Source organism: Aythya ferina (assembly GCF_964211825.1).
Source record: "Aythya ferina genome assembly, chromosome: 6".
Taxonomy (NCBI): Eukaryota; Metazoa; Chordata; class Aves; order Anseriformes; family Anatidae; genus Aythya; species Aythya ferina.
Window position 1 is genome coordinate 14,953,892 of NC_140303.1, and position 10,352 is coordinate 14,964,243.

Sequence of the window (10,352 nt, forward strand, 5' to 3'; positions counted from 1 at the left end):
AGCACTTCCCTGACCTTCTGATTGCAGTTTTGTCACTTGGGTAGCCGAGAAGAGAATGTAAAAGAAACAACCAATATTTGTTTTAGAGGGAAAGATATGGGGATTGCAGAGTTTCACCTAAAACCACATTCAGTTGGGCCAAATCAGCCCTGGGCCAAATCAGTCCCAGGCCACACACTATCAACTTTACACTGCCATAAAAAGTGTTTTGATATGCTCAAAATGGTGGGTTGGTTACTGTCTGAAATACTTCATTCCCTATTTAGTTCATGTATCACGAGTGAGCAGTTGAATTCCTTCCTTAGTAGACTACATTTAGACGTATAGCACAATTCTTCAGAAAGAAATTGCTTCACTGAACTTCTCTCTTGGAGTAAAGCCATCCCATTGTCGTTTAATACAGCAGACTGCATGGATTTTGAGTGAAGAAAGTCCAGTAAGTCAGTTTGTTTGTGTACACATGCAATGAATTTTAACTGTAATCATAGTATCCTTCTCAGCAAAGTCCTCTTACATTACTGCCAAGGCTGTCATCAAGGAAACAGACAGCAAAACTGACCAGCTTAACTCAGAAGTGTGTTCTCACAAAACCAGTCTGCATTCAAGAGAAAAATATGCTCTTCTTCATAAATCACACCAGACCTTTCCCATTTTTTGCCTCATATTGTTACTTGCTCGACTGCTTGATTGTAAAAATGATGAATATTTCCCTCCATGCAGATACCCAACCCACAGTGACTTCCAGAAGAGCTGAAGGAAGTCCACCTTCACAGGATTGATAATTGTCCATCCTTACAGCAACTCCATCTGTGTAGGAAACAGAAAAACAAGCTCATGTTTGAAAGTCCATATTCCATGTTGACACCTCTGCTCAGATAACCTTTTCTTGTTCTTCCTTTGTCCACACTATAGCTATGTGAGGTAGACTAATGTTTTGAATTATCTTTCCTGTGGTAGTGTCTGTGCCCTTTTACCAGAACTGGCTTTGAAGGGAGCTCAGTCCCTTGACAGGGACTCAGAATCAAGAGACAAGAAAAATGGAGCATAGAGTAAAAAAACAAAAGGCTTCATTATGTGTTTTTTTTTTTTTCTTTTGAAAAAAAAGGTATACACAAATGGCACAAATCATGATATATGATAAAATTCAACTCCAACCATATCCTTACACCTTCATCCTGAAAGTAGAATCTATTTATTTGGTGGTGAAATCATTACTCCTCTGATGCCAAAGAGTAACTAAGATAGATAGGGTCATTTTGCTTTTCGGGCATGGGATTCAGAAGAAATGACAGTTGCTTGTTAGGTCTTAGATTCAAATTCCTTTGAAGTCTACTTGATTTTAATGGGCTTTAGATGAAAGTCCTGTACAAATAATCATGGACATTTCTCACCGATTTAAAAAATGGACTTGTTTGGGGACTTGGGCAGAAGATTTGTTCATAAAAGAAGATACTGAAGTATGTACTTAATGTTCAGTTTGTAAGCAGCATTGCTGAATTTGGAATAAATGCCATTAGAGACATTATTCTGCCACCAGTGCAAAACTACCTTGGGACAAACAGTTAGAGTCAACAAGCCTATTGCCCTCTTGGGCATAAATAATGTCTCTCTCAGAAATAAAGCCTGTTCTTTGGTCAGGTTCTTACTGGCAGCTGCTTATCTTTCTAGCAAATGTGGAAGGCAGCTTAATCCATTTATTCCCTCCTGGAAAACTGTGTAAAAAGACATGGTATGTTCTGAGGAGAGGAAAGGTCATAAGTATATGGCCATGTGAAACCATGCAGCGTCCTTTCTTCCAAACAAGTTTGCTCTGCAGTACTTGCATACGTTTTCTTAGAGCTTCAAAGCATTTTTTCAGCATCAGTTTAGCCTCTTAACCGCCTCCTCGACAAGCAAATATTATTTCCACTACTTAGAAGATTAAGAAAAAAGGGGAAAAAAGTGACTCCCCCAAGGTGACATCGGAACATTGCTGCAGAGCCAGGAATAGAACTCAGATCTCCTGACTCCCTGTCTGGTGCTTCCTTAAATATATGACCATCTGCTTTCCTGCTGGAAGTATAGATACTATATGCTGACTCCAACAAGCTGGCTGCTAAGCCTGTTAGTTTATCCTCTTTTTATCCCATACTGATATCATCTCAAGCTAAGCTTTTGGCCTGGAGTCAAAGTGATTTCCAGTGTTTGAATGATTCGACCTGCTTGTTATTGTTTTAACCTTGCACCACACATATGCTCAGCTATTTGTGACTTATCTGCATACAGTCTGTTTAGCAACAGCCACAAGCTAGAACTGTTTTGTTTAAAGATTCCATACTGAAGCGTAGCACATGTTTTAAACAATTATCAAACAGCGGTGAGTTTGATCCTGGTAGCTGCCTGCACCTGGATTTCCTCCTGAGCTGCATGTAACTTTCAAGGACAAGGAGCTTATTAAGATGAAAAAAAAAAAAAAGAAAAAAAAAAAAAGAAAAAAAAATATGCTCTTGTATCTCTCCACAAACATCACTTCACCACATCAAGCTTTCCCAGTTCCACAGCTAACTCCCATACTGACTGCATCTGAACTAAAAAACAAAGTAGAACTAGATGGAGTTCAAGATGATCATTATTTTAATCATCACCTTAATTCTGGCAAAATAATCTTCCAGTAAATTTCCCTCTTTCATTGCTGCAGAAAGCTCATGGTATATGTCCAAGTCAGAATCATCACTCAGTAGGGTCAATACAGTAACATGCTGAGTAATGTGCCTTAAATCCTAGTCTTCTGCTCCAGTGAAGAAGTGGGTTGGGTAATTCAACTGTTTTACTAAAATATCCTCTGGTTATCACTGTGGCTTCACTTTGAGGAAGCACACAATGAAATGATAGATCTGTTTCCCATTGACTTGTCATAGCAGATAGCTTATTGCATAGTTACTGTCTTTTTCTGTGAGTACTAAAAGTATTCTCTGTCTTTCTGAGCAATACTCCAAATATTCCAATGCATTCTACAATATTAAGTGAATGGTCTTAATTCTGTAGCGCATGCATCTTCAGCAATATGCTGTGTGGTTTGCAATTCAATTCGTTGTTCCTCTTGGTATACTACGTCTTCACCTTTCATAACTTTGTTAGAGAAAGGTTTGTCTGAAATTCTCTGGACTCTGTTGTGATTTGACAGTGTTAACAGTTCTCAAGCCTCATTACCTCCAGCCACAATTCTAGCATAGATGGGAATATACTGGAAGCTGAGTTTTCCTCTCTCTCTCTTTCTCTGATTTGATACTGAAAACACTCCATTAAACTTACATTTGGGATTTAAAAATAATCTTAAATAAATTCCAGCCAACATACGCTAGATTAGAATGACATTACTAGCAAACCTTAAAATTAGTTCCACTAAGCCAACTGTTAGTGTCCTGCAGATCACTGACTGGCATAGGACACTTAAGCTTTAGCTGACTGGAACTAATTTGACAATTGGTACATGACCTAATGATTTCAAGACATACACATTTACAAATGCTTTCAAAGATTTTTCCACAGTTTTTATAGCACTTACACACATGCATACTCAGATATTTTGATTCAAAACTGGAAGTTTAAGTGTATTGTGTCACTGTAAGAAATAACACCTGCCTTTTCTCCACCAGTCCCATGATACAGTTTTTAGACAACTTCATTGTCTCAGAAGTGCATCAAGTACCCATTCGGTAAGCAGCTCCTTATGGAAGCAGGCTGGCAAAATCTGTATTGCTTTAATGAGGCTGGCAGCAGCTTCCTCAGATACCAGTTTCCTTAAGCAGGAAAAGAGGATGCTATTAGCAAAATGCCTTTCCTTAGTTGGCCTATTTTACCTTCATCTTTCAAACAACAAAATGTCACTGCTAAGAAACCTTGAGGTGCTCCTTTAACATAGAGCCTGAATTCAAGGTGGTATTTACAGCTTGTTGCTCAGGAGTAACAAAGTTTATTTCTAGGAGTGAAGGATGATCCCCTTTACCAGGAGTTGTGCGCAAAATCCTAGAGCCCTTATGTAAACTCCAGTAGGAAATTTGTCTGCATGAGGATTGTGCAGTTGAAAAAAAACACTAGTAGTGTATTTCAGGTGCAGTGGCAAATTATTGAACCTAAATTCCATGCATACAAGCTGGCTGCAAAATAATGCCCTTTTAGCTTGATCAAAGGAAAGATTCCTTTTGCTGGCAGTTTTTAATGGGTCTGAATTTGCTGTCATAAGGAGCAGTTAAATTTTCACACTCACCTTCTCCAGTCCTGAAAAGTTTCACTCCTAAGAATAGCTCCTGGTGACATGATTAGAACTTATGATTTCAAAGGTTCTGCTTTGGGACAAAAGGATTTTCGTAAGTGTCTGATACTGTTATAAGGTTCTGAGTGGGCAAGAATTAGATGAGAATCCTTGATGGTATGAAGAAACAAAACATATTGTAATTTTTTCGTTGTCAAAACAAAGTGTGGTTTGTTTTGATGAGATCTTTTTAACGAAGATGTCACATAACATTGTAAGTGTATTTTGCTTGTATTTTTAAATACAGTAATTACCTTTGTAAGTAAATGAACCAATATTACTTTATTGCTACTAGCAGAACTGTGAAAGACTGCACATAAGCCTCTATTACTGCTTAATGGTTAAAAAAACAAGCTTACTGCACCGCATTCTAGAAAAACTAACATTATTTTAATGAGTTCTATTACAAGCCCTAAAATACTGTATGAACTATTTAAACATGGCATAAATTATTAGATGCAAATATCCTTGCACACAATTTCTTAGACTCAAACAATCTATACTATACTCACTTTAAGTTAAGTAATTAGCTTTTGCAGCTATGAAACATTTTCATATTAACCTTTGGCCTCAGTTCTATCAGCAGTGATACCCATACTCAGCTTTCTGTTTAATACCGGCACCACCAAGCATAACAGTATTGCTCGTGTGCTTGCAGTTTTGGATGTAAGGCTATGCAAGGTGAGTAGTACTCACCTTGCATATTATGATGAGGAATTCCCTGAGGAATCACAGGAATGATTGCTGAAACCTGTAGTACTTGGCAAAAGATCCTGAAGCAAATCTTGTCTGAGTTAGAGAAGTCTCTATTCTGCATAGCTTATCCTGAGTAGAATTTCTGGGGTATTTTTGCAAATAAGTCTTAAAAAAATGTGTAAGCCAGGTTTGGAGTGTGTTATATGTGTACAAATGTGATGTGCAGTAGAAATAACTTCCATTTTGGTGTTTGATTTTGTAAAAAAAAATGTTGCTGCTAATAGTATCTGAGGGAGGGGACTGGATGGTGTAATTTTGACATGCTTGTGACACTAAGTTCGCAGTAAGGCTGTTGACATGGCTTGCAGCGAAGAGTTCTAGTCACAAGTTTGGGGGCTCTTCAGTGAAGGGGGCTGTTACTTGTGTAATTAGCCAAGGCCTTCTCCACACTCATGGCTAACAGCTCTGAAAACATCAACCAGCTCTGCCTGGGGGAGCAAACAAATCCAAGCATCTTGACCTTGGAACATCCCCATTATACAGACGGGAGCACAGGCACCAGGCTGGGCTGTGATTATTACCTCTGTTGGCAACCAGGACATTCCTTGGTGTCATGGCACAGCCGAGATGCGTGCAAGTGACAGGTCCCTGGGTGTACTATGAGATCTTCCTAAGTGACTTGCCCATGCGCAAACATATAAGCAATGGCAAGCAGGGAGCTGAACTCGGATTGTCTGTGTCTCCACCCAATGCCGTGGTGCCAATGTTCTTTTCCTCTGTTCAGATAAGGTGGTTTTGATACCTTTATTGTTGTTCTCCTCATTTTTCCTCCTTCAAATACTGAGCTGTTAGGTTAGGCAAATGAGTATCAAGTAACAGCAGAAACAAAAAGATGGGAAAGTTCTCTTTTTATTCTGTATTACCAGAAATCACACCAGCCTTCATCCACATCAGTAGTACCCTTTAGGGGGAGTACTGACTCTACTGAGAATGAAATCTTGCTGACATCAGTGAAGCATTCGTAGTTTTGTACTGTTCCTTCAGCAGACTGATACAGAGGAAATCTCCAAACACGTCTATTTTTTGCCAGCTTAACTTTTCAGATCTCCATCATTTTCCTTACATTATATGAAAGTAACTCAGAATGAAGATTCATTTAGCAGAGATTATGTTCCCTGAACAGATTACTCAGAATGGAACATGTTCTAAGACAACAAGGACAAACGCATTAGCAGTCTTTACCCTCTTCTTACCTCACACACCCCGCATGTAAGGGGTTTAGGTTTCCCTTGTACTTTCCAGAGAATTGCCTCTGTCACAAAACTGTCTGTTGTTCCACTAAAGCTGATAGCTAACTGCTGAGCCAGCACAAAGGGCAAGCAGGAACACAGTATTTGTCTTTAATAAATATACTTTAAGTATTCTTTTATGATGCAATCAACATGATTTCAGATGTGGGCTCCAGGCTCTCCTCCCTCCCTAAGCTATTGTGTGCAATAAAGTCTGAACATACACACATATAATCTCTTCCACAATCAACTCTTATCAGCACAAATCAAGATTTCAGTGGCAATTACCACTATTTACACTAGGCTGCATATAGTCAGAGTCAGATTCACCAGCTGTTCTCTGTTGCAGAAGAAGAAATCTGGGCTTGCACATCAGTTCAAGTTTCCTCCTTTGAAGATGTAGAACCAGAACCTCAGCTGGTGTATATTGCTGTGGTGCGTTGACTTCAATTTAAACCAGCTGAGGAGCCACTCCCCCTTTCCCCACACACTTCCCCACCTTTCTAAAGGGTGGTCGAGTGCAGATGACATATGTAGAGGAATCTGTACCATGAAAATCAAACAGGCAAGTACAGAAGATTTAGCAGGAACCCTTTGTGAGTTGAACTGATAAGAATAATCCATGGCATGTATTCAGAAATAACAAAGAGTGTTTAGTAAATTGCATCTGTCTGGAGGCATGGATAGAATCCTATACCTATAGCAGTGAAAAATGAAAAGAAATCCTCCTCTTATCAAAATTTGCATCTTGCTGCGTTAAAGCAGGAGCATATCTGGGTTTTGATGGGTGCCATGGCAACAATGTTATTGCAGTATAGTATGGGAATACTTTCAAAGAGAGGAAATAGGATGAAATGGAAAGCTTGTTGGTTGTCTGTGGACACAAGGACTTGCTGCAGACCCAAAGACAGGTTATCCTTCTTGTTCCTGGGCTGTTATTTACAGTATTAGCCACATTCATACTTTGACTCCATATTGCCATTATCCAGAAATAGAGAAAGAAAGCAAAAAACTGCAGCTGTTAGGACAGGTCTTGAATATAGGAACCCATTACATTGGCATCACATAAAAGAGAAGAACAATGTAGAACTTCTAAAGCAGCTATGGTCACTAGCAAAGAACAGAAACACAGAATTATGTGTTCAGTAAAACGTGCTTAAATATCATAATTGCTTTAAAAGTATGTCTGTAAAGAACAGATAACCATTGTATTCCATTGCTATTTTTTACTGGCTCTGCTTTTGTTCTGAGATAACTAATTTCAGCACATTTGTCCTTGGAGTAAATACTCCACCTTTTTTGAGTTCTACATAACATCTGCAGTTCTTCTTGAGTTCAGATATTTTCCTGCCAGCAAAGAGTAAGTGAAACTGATACCTTGCTCATGCCAGCTTGTGTGCTATGAGATTCACATGGAATGGGAATAACTTAGTGTTAACAAATGGCAATAAAAATCATTCCTGTTGCAATGGTGAATAACAAAACAAGCTTTAGAGGGAGATCTTAGTATCATCTCTGGATATTAAAATTTTCCACTTTAGGAATTGACAATAGACCTCCACATACAGAGCATTATTCAACCTCTTGCATATGCAGAAACAGTTGCAATAGCTGAGAAACAGACTTTCATTCCCTAATTCCAAGGTTAAGTTTATTTAAATGCTGATGTCCTTAACAAAAAACAAGCTATTCCAATGCACTCAGTCCTTCTTTCCCGGTCATTTTTGAACCTCTTGGCCAGTTTGAGAGCAAAGAGGAAACTCTAAGGAGAGTTCCTGGATGTTTTGCAAGAATGAGTGGCTGAGTGATTGAGATATTTCATACCCCTGAGAAGACTGGAGTTAGGGCTCAAATGTGTTTTCAGACATAAGTAAATCCAAGCGGCAGAGAAACACAGGTCATAGAGGTCTGCAAATCCAGCTGTTTGTGCTTTATTTTCCAGACCCTTGCTGTTCTCATTCTGCATTACTTAACAAACTTTGTTTCATTTTTGCTCAGATGGTACTAGTTTATTTTCTGTTCTTGCAAGAGCCTTCCTGACCCTTGCAGCATGCATCTTCTGCCTTCCCATTTCACGCTCTCATTTTAGATCTGTTCATACATCCTGCAGTGGTTAACGTCATCCCTGAGCCAGCGAAGTTTGCTATATAACTTGTAAGTTCTTCCCACAATGTTTTCGTCTTGATTGTATGATACATGACAGTGGTCCGAGCTTGTCACCCTTTTGTATGTGGATGTCCTTCAAGTAATCTGAAGAATTCAAATGGCAAAATGCTTATTCATTAATTGCTTATTGTTTATGCTTATTCACTGAAAGATACAAACCAAACCAAAAAGATAAGCCAGCTTTATCATTGCATTTTATTGTTTTGTAACAATGTAAGATTTATGAATTAAAAAAGGTATAATAGGGTATGTGAAAAAAACAGGAATAACAGTATCTTTTTCTTTGAGATTAGCAGTACAGATACCCAAGTCTGGTATTTCATAGCTTGGAATGAAAGGAAGTTTTTTTGTGGATCTGTGCAACTGAGTCTACTATCTTTTAGTCGCTGCTACATATTTACTCTAAGCTGTACACTTGCTAATTTCTCTTTAAATAGCCGTCAATTCATTGAAGATCTGTGAACAATTTAGTTTACTTAGTAAATGATCTACTTTCACTTTACATGGACTTAAGAACCTTTGTCCATGCTAGATTAGGTATATGCCTAAAATTCCCCTAGTAAGACAAACAACACAGCAGGTATCTGTTTTCCCTCTGTTAATAAGGTATGCTCCTAGGCTCTATAAAATAAAGCCATATTCAGATTCCAGGGTCCCCACTCCTTGTTCAGAAAAAAATTTCCATCTACTGCACTTATAATGTGTTCTAAGTGTGGATAAAAGTTAGAAACACATGCCTGTCTTGAGACTGCAGGCAGACTGTTAAAATGGTGTATTTAAAAAAAAAATGGTGCAGCTTGCACCCCTGTTAGCCTCACTGCCAGGTCCGCTAAATACATGTTTAGCCCCCAAAAAGGGGATTTTGCAGCTTTTATACTAAGCAGTCCACACAGTGACAAAAACCAAAGCAAAATCATCTACTGACGGTCTCCCATTAACTTTAATAAGCGTGATTCAGGGAAAAGAGGAGAATGTTTGAAATACATTCTGTCACACAAACTAGGGGATCAGATCTGCCTTACTGCATGAATTGGACTCCTGAGAAATCAGGGTATTTCCAACATTGCAGCAGAGTAGCTTTTTAATGGGAGTAATGACTGAAGAAACCCACAGCTCCTAAGTCTCTGGCAGCAGCTATTGTATTGTTTGGAACTATGAATCAGTGTAGGCGATAACAATAAATTATTATGGTAGCATAAAGCAAGATATTTTAGCAAGCAAGGTGATCATTATGGTGGACTACACTTCCATCCGGCTTGTGTAAATGTCCATACACTTACAAGATGTTTAAAAGAAACAAAAGAAAATAATCAACTAATTTCATGTATGCTATTGTGTGCTCACTGTTGGCTAATTCTGTCTGGGTTGCTGGTACCCTAGAGATACTTTCCTGCCTGCTGTTTTGTCACTGAACAGAAGGAGCTATGTACCTGCTACTGAGAACCTGACTGGAAAGCCTGAAGCAGAAACAGCAGTTCCCCAGACCAGGTGAGAGCTGCAGATGACACTGTAGTAGCTTGGTTTGCAAGGCTTCACCTTTGAACAGCATAAAATGCTGTCTCAAACACAGCTGTGAGCTCCGGCCAGCACTCCAGCATGAACAAGAATATTTCACACCTCCTTCAGCACTGGCCAAGGACCATGAGTCAGTTGGCTAGCTCAGAAAATCAGAATGGTCCTCACCATTCTGCTTTACAGATGAGTTCATGCAGACAATACCTCCTTAAAGTAGCAGATAAAAAAAAGAGGCACGATAAACCTCACATCAAGTTAAGCAGATTAACTCTGGTCTGGTTGTTAAGTTTTACAATTGCAAAAAAAAATCTGTTTTTCAGCACTTGCTGTATTTCAGAAATTGAAATGCTGAGCAGTGCTCTATGCTTTTTGTGCCAGACTGTGATGCTTTTTAC

The 10,352-nt window shown here is 38.9% G+C and overlaps 1 long non-coding RNA gene across 1 annotated transcript in view; it reads left to right on the forward strand.

Moving 5' to 3' along the window:
* LOC311439006 overlaps positions 1–10,352 on the forward strand; it is a 52,899-nt gene that overhangs the window by 35,730 nt on the left and 6,817 nt on the right. Inside the window, exon 2 of the long non-coding RNA XR_014694503.1 lies at positions 9,823–9,930. This is a non-coding gene — a long non-coding RNA (uncharacterized lncRNA). The remainder of the gene's footprint in view (positions 1–9,822; positions 9,931–10,352) is intronic.